Genomic DNA, 12572 nt, shown 5'->3' on the forward strand with positions numbered 1-12572 from the left:
ATATATGCACAGTTACCTCAATTTTTTTCAACTCCTTCCGAGTTTTATATACTATACAGGTACCACAATTTGTATAATTCACCTTTTCTCATATCGATGAATATTTTAGTTGTCTCTTTTCTATTGGTTTACAAATAATGCTGCAAAGAACATTCTTGAACTTATATCCTCGGGCTCTTTTATGAGCATATTTTGGGATCACTCTGGAAAAGTGGAATTGCTGGGTCTAAGGGTTTGTACTTAATAAAATCTTTAGGTACTTCTAATTTGCTTTCCATACATATTGTGTTGATCGAGACCCATTAATGACATTTAAGCTACACTCTGTCTTTGATTCCTCCATGAAAGTGGCAGATTTTGAGGTCTTGATATCCTACCAAATCAATAATCGATCACTGCTCTTTGAGAAAATACTTTTGAGATCTGCAGTGAGCATTCAGTGCAGGTAAGTATTAAGATGTGAGGTCATCGTTTTCCAAGGGAAGGGAGAGTGCTTCATCTGAATATACACCCATTCCATGGACTCTGCTACCCTTGTTCCTGCCTCTTCCCTCAGCGCCCTCCTGCCCCCGTTTCTGTTTGAGATTCAGTATGGCCTCGGATTTGAGTATAAACAAATAACACTTAGAACACAATAGTTACCCTTGAAGACCTTTCAAACTGAGTTGGGGAGACAGAGACACAGATGGCTAAAAAACAAGCTAAAAATACAAGTCAGTATATAAAAAGCAGCAAATAAATATAAATAGTCAGCTTCATTACAGCAGTTCAGAGGAAGGAAGGAAAACAGTTGAGCGGGCTGGAGCTCCAGGCAGAGATGGTGGATTTCTCTAGGTGGGGGCCGGGGTGGGTGGAGAGATAACTATAAAAATGCAAAGAAGAATTAGCTGACAGAGGAAGAGAGCGTTGAAAATAGGGGTGAAAGTGCCCACTTTTATCTTGCTGGTGGGAAGTAGGTGGAGTTTATAGTAGTCCTTGAGATTATTAGAGATACTTGGCAGAGGTGGCTTTTTTGTTTATTTTTGGCTCCATGTGGTTGGTCCAGGTAGGTCATTAACACTGTGAGAATCTGAAGAAAGACTTCTAGCACTCTTCTCAGGAAACGGCCTGCCTGTTTTCACATACTCACAGTTTCCTTTATGATTTCAGGGAGCCTTTCCTTCTACTTCAAGGTAAACTTTAGAGTATATCTAAAAAGAGTTGAACCCCAGGCAGTCCTGGGTTATGTTAGACAGGTATATGTTAGACAGGTGTACACGTCACAGTAAAACTTGTCAGGCAACATAAGACATAACTAATATTCATATATTTACGAACCATCAAACCCCGAAGCAGACTGGAAACAGGTGGGTAAACAACTTGATGTGGCCACGCTGGCATTTTAAACTTTTCCTTTCGCGTCTTCAGTTTATCCAGCGTAAATTAGTAGAGGTGATCTCAGTGTCTTTTCAGGAGAAAGGGTCTGACCTGAGAGAAACCAGGCTCTTGAAAATTTGAATCAATGGGATTATTAACGCATGTATAACCGGAATCTACTCCGAGGTGCCGATTTTTGCTGCAGAAAAGATACTCTTGCTCCCCACCCCCTCCTTTCTTTTTGACAGTCAGTTAATAAAGACTCAACAATAAGCAGCTGCCAGTGATGTCATTTGGGACTTTGTCCACGGAGCTTGTATTTACAAGCTCGGAGCAACCGCGGAGACGCAGCGGAGGGAGCAAGCCTCCGCAAAATTGCTCCGAATTCTCTGCAGGACTCTGCTGCCGCTTTGGATGTTCAGGAAAACCGAATGTGTCCTCTTAGGGCGGCCTTTTAATGCTTCAAAAATAAACAGAGGATAAACTCGGGAGGAAAGTTTTAGCTGGAGAGAGTTGTTGCAGTTCCTGTGTCTGTCTCCAGGACTGTGATATGTGTTGACTGAAGAGCTAACTGCAAGTAAGACTGTTGGGATTTTTTTTTTTTTTAACTCTTGTAATAGTTTGTCTTATTTATACAGCTTGCTTTCCTTTTAAAGTGAGATGATGATATTTACGTATTTCTACAGGCTCTCTCTCCGCTGCCTCCACAAGTATGCATTTGTTCCTAGTAATTATAATGCGCCAAAGTTGCTGGTTAGATGTAGAGGAGAGTCCTTGTCTCTGAAAACGGGGCACCAGGACAGAGATAATAGTTAGATAGTACTGAATTCCTAATCATTTGCCTCTGCAGGGAGGTTGGGATTTTTTTTTTTTTTTTAAATAAAAAGCAATCAACCATATATTAGGTCGACCTAAGAATTTTAATAGAAAACTATAAAGGCTAATTTTTAATTAACTGGTGTGCAAGAGGGGAAAACCCACTTTTTGTCTTTGGTATTTTCTGTGCTTTATAGATTTCTAATATGTGCTTGTTGTTTACAGTGTCTCGTTCTCTCCTGCCTACACCCTCTCCCCAAATACACGCACACACCCAAGCTCATTCATTCTTGGGGAATTTGAAAGTATAGACAAATGTTTTAAAATTGAAACCACTTTGAAACCATTTTTATCTGGATTTTTTCCCATTGAGTATCTGGAGAAATGTTCACTCTTCTGACTTGTCTTCTTAGTTAGGAATTCGAATTAAAGTACTGCTGAAAAAGTCAAACTTTGACACACAGCTAAGTCAGGATTCAAGATCCATATCGTCTCTTTCACCTTCCTCCTGACTCTTTAAAACTGTCCAGATATTCTTTGAGGAATAGGAAAAGTGGGCTTCCTGTAGGCCGTGCTGGATGCAGGCTCTCTCTTAGCACAGCTGCACTGGACCACCTGGCCGCCTGGAAGTTCTGTCCTGTGAATTTACCTTTCTGTTGCATGCTTCAAGCTGCTGCGTTTGCTGCTCAGCATCTGCATTTCAGTCTCTTGCAGCCAGTAGCGAATCGTGGTTGATTCCTGCTATCTGGAACTGACAGCCCTGCTGCACGTATTGGCAAGACTAGCCTGTTACCGCCTGCATGTGAGCCCCATGACTTAATCCTGGAGACCTGGCCTGCTCCTCACTTCAACTGCTCTGTCACAGTAGAGCAGTGACAGCCCTCATTGCCTTTCTCTTTTTCTCTTGTTCTCAGAGAGTTGTAAGAATCCCGTATCAGAAACGTCCAAAAATATTCAACAGTTTTCCATGGAATTCTTAGGTGGGCAAACTCCCACATGTTTGTCACTCCAAAGTTTTCCATCAGAGCACATTCTGCTTGGATATGTTTTATGTATTAAAGCTCAGTGCTTTTTGTGAATTTTTATTTAAAATAAGGGGGATTTACTGCTAAAGCGGTTTTCAAATTATTAGTCAAAACTTATGTTTTACAGAAGAAAACCCGAGGCACAAGGAGAGGAGATAATTTCTCCAGTCAACTGGCAAGACTGTGGCAAGGTTGCAACTGGAAACTAAGTCCCTGGGCTCATGCGGCATGCGTTGCATGTTTTAGTTCTTACAGATTATAAAATAGGACCTACACATGGTTCATTGGCCTCCTTATAGGCGCAGGGCTGTGTGAAGGTGTACAGACCACGGTGGTCTGGTAAAGAGAGAACATTCCTGTTTTGTCTTTGGCTCTGAATATGTTTTCTAATATCTCTGTTCCTCATTATTTTTACTAGAGGACCAAAGAGAACTCTGTGATTATTTTACAGCTGATGGCTGAAAGGCAATGGAGGTCTTGATTCTAGCCGTTGACAGCACAGAAGGCGTTTGGAACCAGGTACAGGTTGAGAGACAGAAGGTGGTTCTTGGCTCTGATATTTTGTGCTTCTGCTTTTCTTTTATGTCTCAGACTTCATATTGATTTTACCTGGTTTTTCTTCCTTCTCATTGGGGCCCCTCTTGTTGGTAGAAACTTCTCTTCACTTTCTTGTTGGTTCCTCCTCCCCCTTTATTTTCTTCCTGCAGCGTGGACCTCAGATTCTAACATCAGTTAGATTCCACTCACACCCAACATTCCTTTTCTCTCTAGAATCTTCCTTGCCTCTGACCCCCATGCCTATGAGATGCCTCTGTGGACTCTCTAGATCAGAGTGATGATTTTCTTCTTTGAACTTTCATGGCTTCTTGTGCTGACTTTTTCTGTGGGATTTAGAGCTCTTTGCCACAGTTATTCTATTGGAAACAGGGGCTATGTTTTAATAACTTCCTGTATCCATGGCACCTAGTACAGAGTAGTTGTTCAATGTATGATTCTAAAGAAATGAATGAGTCTATTGCTAATCTTAAATATCTCTTTGCCTGCATCAAGCACCCAGGCCTCCGCACTTGGCTGACAAAAATATCACATAAGTGTGCTGAGTAGCTTTAAATTCTTCACTGTGGTCGAAGGCCCTCAATGTCAGATTCCTCAGCATGGAAACAAGGCTGTGCCTGATCTGATGCCTGCCAACCTATGCTGGCTCATCTCTCTCTACTCCCCGCATGTATTTGTATATCTGTTCCAGAGGTTCTTGGCCTGAGAGCTGACCTGAATCTTCCGTAGAGGGTTGAGGGGCAGCATGGCATAGTGATCGAAGACATGGTCTGGAAACACACTGCATGGGCTCAAGTCCTGCTTCCACCACTTATTGGCTTTATGATCTTAGTTAATTCACTTAACATTTTTGTTTCAATTTTTCATCTTAAAATGTAGGTAATAAAAGTGCTTATCTTATGGAGGCCTGGGGGGAGGATTAAATAAATTATTACAGTTAAAACACTTAGCACAATACCGGGCATATATGAGTACTAATGAGTATTAGCTGTTGTCATTATTATTTACCTTGCAGATGCCCATGTCCCAACCCAGACTTAATGAATCAGCATCTGCCAGGTTAGAGTCAGATTCAGGCAAAATTAAAGTTTCTCAGATGGTTTGGGTGGAAATTAGTGGCTTATTACCACCAGAGCTGCTTCCTGTAAACCGAATGTGCTGGGCTCGTATGTTCTTTAGCACAGCTACACCTTTATATTCCTGCCGGTGGCACCTCTCTATCCACCCAATCGATCCTCTAGGCCCTTGCCAAATTTTTAATCTCATGCATAGTTCAGCACCTGGCATAGTGTGAGTTCCCAATAAAAGATGAAAAAAATTTATGAATATATGCTCAATGGGCCCTGTCAGAGAAAATTTAAACTGTGTTTTTGTGTGATTACTGTTTATCGAGTGTACTTCTAAGTTCTTTGCAAGTGTTATCTCTTTATGATTATTTTCCTGATTTTCCAGGCAGAGAGACTGAGGTTTGGAAAGGTGAAGTCATGTGCAATGGTCACATGGGTGGTAAGAGGGAGAGGCGAGATTTGAATCCTGAGAGGACACCTTTGGCCTTCCATTGTACTGCTCTCTGGATGTGGAAGGCTGTTTTTCTCAGAAGCTTTGCCCATTATGAAATTTTGATTTTTCTTGTCTTCCCCCGCAATGATTGTACTGACAGAGCGGCAAATCAGATGAATACCTCTAGGTGCCAGTCAGGTGAACTGGTGATTTATTTACATTTTTATTCTTTCAGGATTGTTTAAAGCCCATGCCCAGTCCTTTGGTACTTTTGCTTTTCTTTTAATATGAGATATGAATCCGCTTGCAGATTAGCCTAAGTTTATGGCTCAAAATCAAGATATCTGCATTCTTAGTATGGCTGATGGAAGGCTAAGTTCAGCTTGGTCAGGAGTAATCCAGGCGATTTAGGTGGGAAAAAAAATGGAAATAGTAGTTGGCCTTTTGGTTGGTCCCTAGAAAAGTTTACCAAGAAAGGTGGTAATATTTTGTGATAGTAGATTTAAATAGCCAGAATGGTTGAGGCTGAACATTGAGAAGTCATAGAACCAGTTAAACACAAGCCTTATTTTTCTCTACTTCTCTAATTCTGCAAAGTTTAATGCCTTTGAAATTTTGGATTCCCAATTGCACTTTCTTTGTAAATGAAATAATAAATTTCTCGGATTCATAGAACATTGCCCACAACATTTACTGTGCCCCAATACATACTTGTCTAATGAAGTGTGTCGTGTTGATTTAGAAGCCTTGATTATACAAGGTACTTCCCAGTAGTTACATAAATTAATCTGGTATTTTCAGGGCAAGAAACCAGATCTCTCCCCTTAGAAATAAACTTTCTGGATTAGTGATTCCTTTGAGTAGAATTTGGATGCACTGTAGAAACCCAATGGACTCAGTTCAAGAGGAAAGTCCCAAACCCGTTTTGGAATATAAGCTCAAATAATAATATGGCAGATAAAGAGTGTAGTGTTGAAAGAGGAACTGTTAGTTCTGAAATGTGGGAACGAGTGTTACTGTCAAGATGCATGTCTGAGAAGCTGCTCTGTTAAGAGCACTTGCTTCATTTGGCAAATAGAATCTAGAAACGGAACATCGAGCCAGGTCAGCCCCAGAGACATGTCCCAAATGATTTCCATTGTCAGTGCTAACCTGTTTTTAGAAACTTTTAAACATTTAATTAATATGTGCTCATAATTTAGAAAACCAATTGGTACTAAAATGTTTATATTAATATATAACTATATATATTATATATAAATACATGTGCATATCATTCTGTATATATACTGAATGATAGTACTAAAATGTTTATATATGTATAATGAAGAATTGCATATGTATATATGTATACATATATATATGTATCTTGCTGTCCCCTGAGCCACCCTCCTCTCCCCATTCCCCAGTCCTGCTCCTCAGAGGCTTTTTCTACTCTTGTAGATGCTCTTTCTGTGGTATTTCTAAAGAATGTTTTTATATCTATTTATAATATCTATTTCCTATTATGGTAGATTATAATATATATCTCTCACATCTCCCATACCTTTCCTATTCGCCAAGGAATTATATCACAATTGTTGATTAAATGTATATTTAGTGGTGTTTATTATGTCATGATCATGAATAATGTTTACTGTTGATTCAATCATTTATTGAATGATTGTTTTTGTATTTGTATTTTGTATTGTTTTTGTATTTCCCTCCTGTTAAAAATATTTTTTCCTAAAGTTAATAATTGCCTCATTTAAAAAATTTACTTAGTTTTCTAGGAACTAATAGTTAAAATTTCCCAGTTGTTCCAACAGTCCTTTAACAAATGTGTCAAAGATAACTTTTAAAAAATTCTTCCTATACAAATAATTAAATTCTCAAGTCATCATATACTGTTTTTTTGTCAGTTGTCAAGTGGGAGAAGTTATTTATTAGTTGTGCTATAGCAGAAGTAGTTTAAAAGCCTGCCTTCAACATTTCTTTTATTCTAATTATAGTAATTTGCTTATATGTGGGTAAAAAGATAGAAGCAATATGGTTTATATGGGTAAATAACATTGATAATTTGGTTTTATGGTTCCATAAATACTCGATACATTTTAATGTAATAAATACCCTTTGTTTTTGAGTTCTGTTGACTTCATCAGGGAAGCAAATGATACTTCTTCATGTAATATTATGAAGAGGTAAATGAATGTCCCGCTCAAAATGACATTTATTTTTCTCATTCTTCTTTTTCTCATTTTCTTCTCACTCATTCCTTCAGTCCAGATTTGTATAGTCAGGAATGTGAGATACTTTATTTCTGGGAGTGATTAAAATAGTTTACTTGAAATAATTTGAAAGAGGCTGCGTTTTTGGAGATTGCCAGTAGAGGGCCTTATTAAACTGAATAAACTTTCACATACAAACCAATTGCAACAGTTACCTTGTTAAAGAAGCCATTGTTTTTACCTGATTAATAGTAGTAAAACCACCAAAATAAATTTTTTTTTTTTAAAGTGAATTGTACTTTCTAGCTGGAGAAATTAGAAGTCTTAACTTTTCATTTCCTTTGTTTTCTTAGGTGGAAATTGGGGAATTCAGTTAGATCATTAATAAACCATCAACCAAACCAGGACTTTGGATACTAAGTCGTGAAATCTATGCATGACATTTCTTTTGGAGCTGGAGCACTGTGTCAGCCCTTTGAGAAAGTAGTATTGGCTGTTGAATATGGAGGAAAATAATGATGGTTTTTCTTTCCTAGGAATAGTTTATGCTTGCTTCCTATATTTGAGTGAGCCCCATTCTCAGCAGAAACGAGTTTTCTGTTCCCTGCACCTGGAGCAGAATCTTCTCACTCTACAGGATGCCCTGGATTCAGACCCATTGCGGTCATGTCCAGTGAAGGAAACAGAGTCATGGGGAGTTGAGTTGACTTTTCTAATGTGTGGCTTAGTGCAGAGCTGTTCTCTTCCTGCTCACTGGCTTAATTTCAGCTCCTCCTATTTACCCATATCTCTCCTTAGGAAAGCTCCCCTGTCTGTCCCTGATCCTCACTGAGACAACTCCTGCTCAGCCTAAATGGCTTTTCCTCAGGAAAGCTTTCCCTACTTTTTACATACTCTGGTAGCTTCAGATACTTGTTTTATAGCACTTATCACTAGTGTAATTAAATATGTGGTCATCTATTTGATTGAGAACATCTCTGCATCTAGGCTATAAGTTCCATGAAGGCAGAGGCTGTTTCTGTTTTGTTTAATATTGTAGCCTTAGCATCTAGAATAGTGGCTGGCAAATGGTAGTCACTCAATAAGTGTTTGGTAAATGGATGGGTATAAGCAAGTGGACTTTAGTGCTTTCTCCTCTTCATTTTTACACTTGTGAAAACATTTCTTTTTATAACCCAACTGATGACATTCAGATCTCACGGCATTCAAATGCTTGCTGACTCAGGGCATAAAGACACGGTATTGCTTTTTTACCTAACTTTCAAAGAGTGAGAGATTGCCTGTTTATTTCTAGTCATGCATACATTAATATTCATGGCATTCGTCACATGAGGGCTCTATAGGTATGAGAATAAATGAATATGAGAATGGACAAGGATTTCTTTTCTCATTGATGTGGACAAGGGAATGGGAAGCAGAAGATGTTCTGAGCTGAGTAATACACCCTTTCATGTTTCCCAGGCTGGGCTGGAGATTTTCTGGATACCTTTTTCCTGAGAGGCTGCATCATAACTAGAAAGATTAGAATCTTTGGAGTCAGTTAATACAGAACGAGTAACAGAAAACAAATAGCCACGGCTCATGCCCATTTGGCATTTACCCTTGAATGTACCTGGGTTTTAATCTCTGTTCCGATCTCCATTGATTTGGGACAGCTTATTTAACTTTATTGAGCTTGGTTTACTTGTTCATAAAATGTACTAATATCAACAATGATTTCACCTAATACTTATGAAGTGCTAACAATGTGTCTGGCCCTGTTGTGCTTTTCTATTTGTATTTATCCTTAAAGTAGCCCTTTGATATAGATACTACTATTAATCCCATTTTATAAATGAGAAAACCAAGGTTTTAAGAGGTTGATGTGTTCCAGATTACACAGCAAGACTGAACCAGATATTTAGATCATGTTACCTCGTTATAGGATCATTGTGAGGATTAACTGAGATAAAGTACCTGGAGTGCCAGCGTAACAAGAGAATCCTGATACATGGGGACCATTATCATCAAGATTGGCTCCTTATCATTGAAGACATAATGGGCCCTTAGGAGAGGGTGATGAAGGGAAATGAGAGGACTGATGACAGCACTATGTGTCAAGGTCATCAGGATTTGTTTAAGCCCCATGCCAAATGTCAAGAGCCTCATTTGCTCAGCATTTTGGCACCTATTGGTATTCGAAGCCCCAAACAAATACCACGGAGACTGCCCATCCCCAACCCCCTCCTGGGCTGTGAGTGCATTTATTATGTTCTCACCATATGTGCATATTTTTCATTGCTCAACACATTGCATCTGTTTATGTGATGTCCCTGGCTTTATCAACTCTGCATTTTGTTTGGCAAAACTGCCAGATCCTGTGGTCTTACGTATGTATAGAACTGCTTATATGAAGTACAGTGGAACCAGGTTATAGAGTAGGATGGGTATAAGGAGTGTTCAGATCCTTTTGATGGGGTTTTAACTTGATACTCTTTTTCTACATCCTTGGACCACCTTCCCTAACTTCTTCTGCTCGCTTCCTCTTTTCCATCTCTCTTCTCTCTAACCCCACCTTTTTCTCTTTCCTTATATATTTCAATATTCTCTCCATCTCTCTCTCTATTTTCTCATCCCTTTTGCTCTTCTTCTTCTTTACCTCTATTTACCTCTCCTTTTCCTCTTTTTTCCCCAGAAAGGATAGTAGAGGAGAAATGAATAATGGTCAGTGAATAATTCTCAGTGGACAGGGGTATAGAGGAAAAGGGAATTATTTCAGTTTTTCAACCTCTTCATAAATTTCAGATATCCTAGGGCCTCGTTCTAATGCTGGTCCTGTTAAACAAAGAACACATCCAAATTACAAGCCAAAGTAAAAGCGAAACCAAAGGAGCAAGCAGCATGGTGGAGTGGAGTGTAATCAGGACAGAGATTGAAAAACCTTGCTCATAAAATCATGATACAAGCCAGCTGTAGGACAAGGGATCAAGTGGCCCCATCTGCAAAGTGAAGGAGGAAATCAGATAGTCCCACGGCCATTTCTGGCCCTGTTATCCTGTTATTCCATAACACTCAGTGCAAGCAATCTGACTCACAACACAGAGCACTGAAGAGCAAAGCCCTTGCCCCAGGAACATGGGCACAGGTCTGGGCCATGTGCATGGGGACTTTCGCAGTGCCTGTGAGCTCTAGAAGTCCTCTTTTCCCGAAGTGCCGAAGTGATTCATCAGTGCACAATGCTGTGTGTCCTCATGACAGATGTTAAAGATCACCCTTAAAAGGGTATTTCTCCAAAGCATTTAATTATAACCTCCACAGAAGATTAACAGATGTTATAATTGTCTTTACTCTTTGATTAAATAGTTTCTGTATGACTAGCTTTCTTAGATTTTCATTCTGTTTTGTATGATCTTTATAAAGCACTGACATGTGTCTCCAATTTTCTAGAGATAGTTCTTCAGTGGACTTGGTAAGAATCTTTGCAGATTCATAATTTAATCTGGCTTTTTTATATCTGTATCGTCTCTATCTACATCTAAATATACATAAATTTGTATATAAATACATAAATAAAAATAGATTTGTATTTGTATATTTGTGTATATACAGATACAAAACCTGGGATGGGCTGCGTTGTACTTGTATAGACTGAGCCTTTGGTTATAAAGGTGGCCTGGTGACAAATATGAATCTGTCCGAGGAGCTGGCCTCTCTCTTTACTGTTTGTTCTTTGAAGTGCCCATAAGTATTCACTGGGAAAAACTGCAAAGTGTGAAAGGAAAATTTAGCAAACTTGGTGCAGCAACCAAGCATACCAGATGCCAAGTGTGCAAATGAGTGTGCAAGCAGAAAAACAGAATTTGTGATGTGAATGTATGCAGATTTCTTTGGCAATATTTGCTCTGGAAAGATAAGTTATCAGCCAGAAGCCTTACTAACATCGAAAGCATTTTCATTCTGTTATTTAGAACCCCAAATTCTTTCTTTTCATTAGAGATGTGGTTTGTGTTCCATTACTCGTGTATCTCATCTTTAGCAAGGATGATCCCACTAATTGACTAACTTTACATGAATAAGAATGCTTCTTTCTCATGGTTTCATTGCCAAATTAGTATGTTTCTTCCTTGAGAAGAGAAAATTATAAGAAAGGAGTTCAGACATTAGGTCAATTTATGAATGATGAAGACAAAAGAAATAGAAATAAAAAATACCTTATCAGATCTTTTAGAGGGATCTGCTTCATAATAGTCTTCACCTTTCCATAGAGAAGCATCTGAAAAGGGTTCATAAATCAGGGCAAAGTTTAATTTTTATGTGTCATCTACACCCAGGGGCCATGCTAATCTTCTCCGTATTGTTCGAATTTTATTATATGTGCCGCTGAAGCAAGAACAACAAAGGTCAGTTTTTAGATCAACTCGATGGAAGAGAGCCAAATAAAATTTGGCTTCACCAGGTAAATTAGTATTAAATATTTATTATTTTTTTAGAGGTAGAAAATACTTGGATTGATTTATCAAATAGGCCTCAGATAAATTCAATCTCCTTTATCTGTACTTGCTAAGAAGAGTATTTCTGAGTGTGAATATTTGTGCATCTGGAGAATCCAAAGGGAAAATACCTGTCTTTATGGGGCTTACAGTGTGTTGGATGAAAGAACCCATGTGGATATTTAAAATACACTACAAACCAATCAGTATGATTAAATTCCAAACGAATGACCAGAGCTTTGCCAAATTAAAAGGTTTTATACATAGATGACTAGGATCTTGAACATTCTAGATGATCTAGAACACATATCTATGAGAAATGACTAGAGAAATTTTATTTATTCAGCTTATTTAGAGGAGGAAGAGAATTTTTAAACCTTCTTGGAATACATATACAGTTAACTGCACATAAGTATGCAGCTTGATAATTTTTTACAAACTGAGTATGCCCATGCTTTTAGCTGCTAGACCAGCAAGTGTCACCAGCACCTCAGAAGCCCTTCTCAAACCTCATTCAGTCACACCCCTAAGTTAATAAACATATTGACTTTTAGTAACACAGATTAATTTTTCCTGGTTTTGTACCTTATAAAAATGGAACATATACACACAATATGTACATGTTTCTGTCATTCAAATTGTAT

General features: G+C 38.5%; 1 non-coding gene across 1 annotated transcript; it reads right to left on the reverse strand.

The window, feature by feature from the left end:
* Positions 1 to 11724: 11724 nt before the first annotated feature.
* On the reverse strand, positions 11725 to 11827 carry LOC111736086. The gene has a single exon (XR_002779079.1). It is a non-coding gene; the product is annotated as a U6 spliceosomal RNA (small nuclear RNA).
* Between the last annotated feature and the right edge of the window lie 745 nt (positions 11828 to 12572).

This window comes from Pteropus vampyrus, unplaced genomic scaffold, assembly GCF_000151845.1.
Source record: "Pteropus vampyrus isolate Shadow unplaced genomic scaffold, Pvam_2.0 Scaffold17, whole genome shotgun sequence".
NCBI classification, from domain to species: Eukaryota; Metazoa; Chordata; class Mammalia; order Chiroptera; family Pteropodidae; genus Pteropus; species Pteropus vampyrus.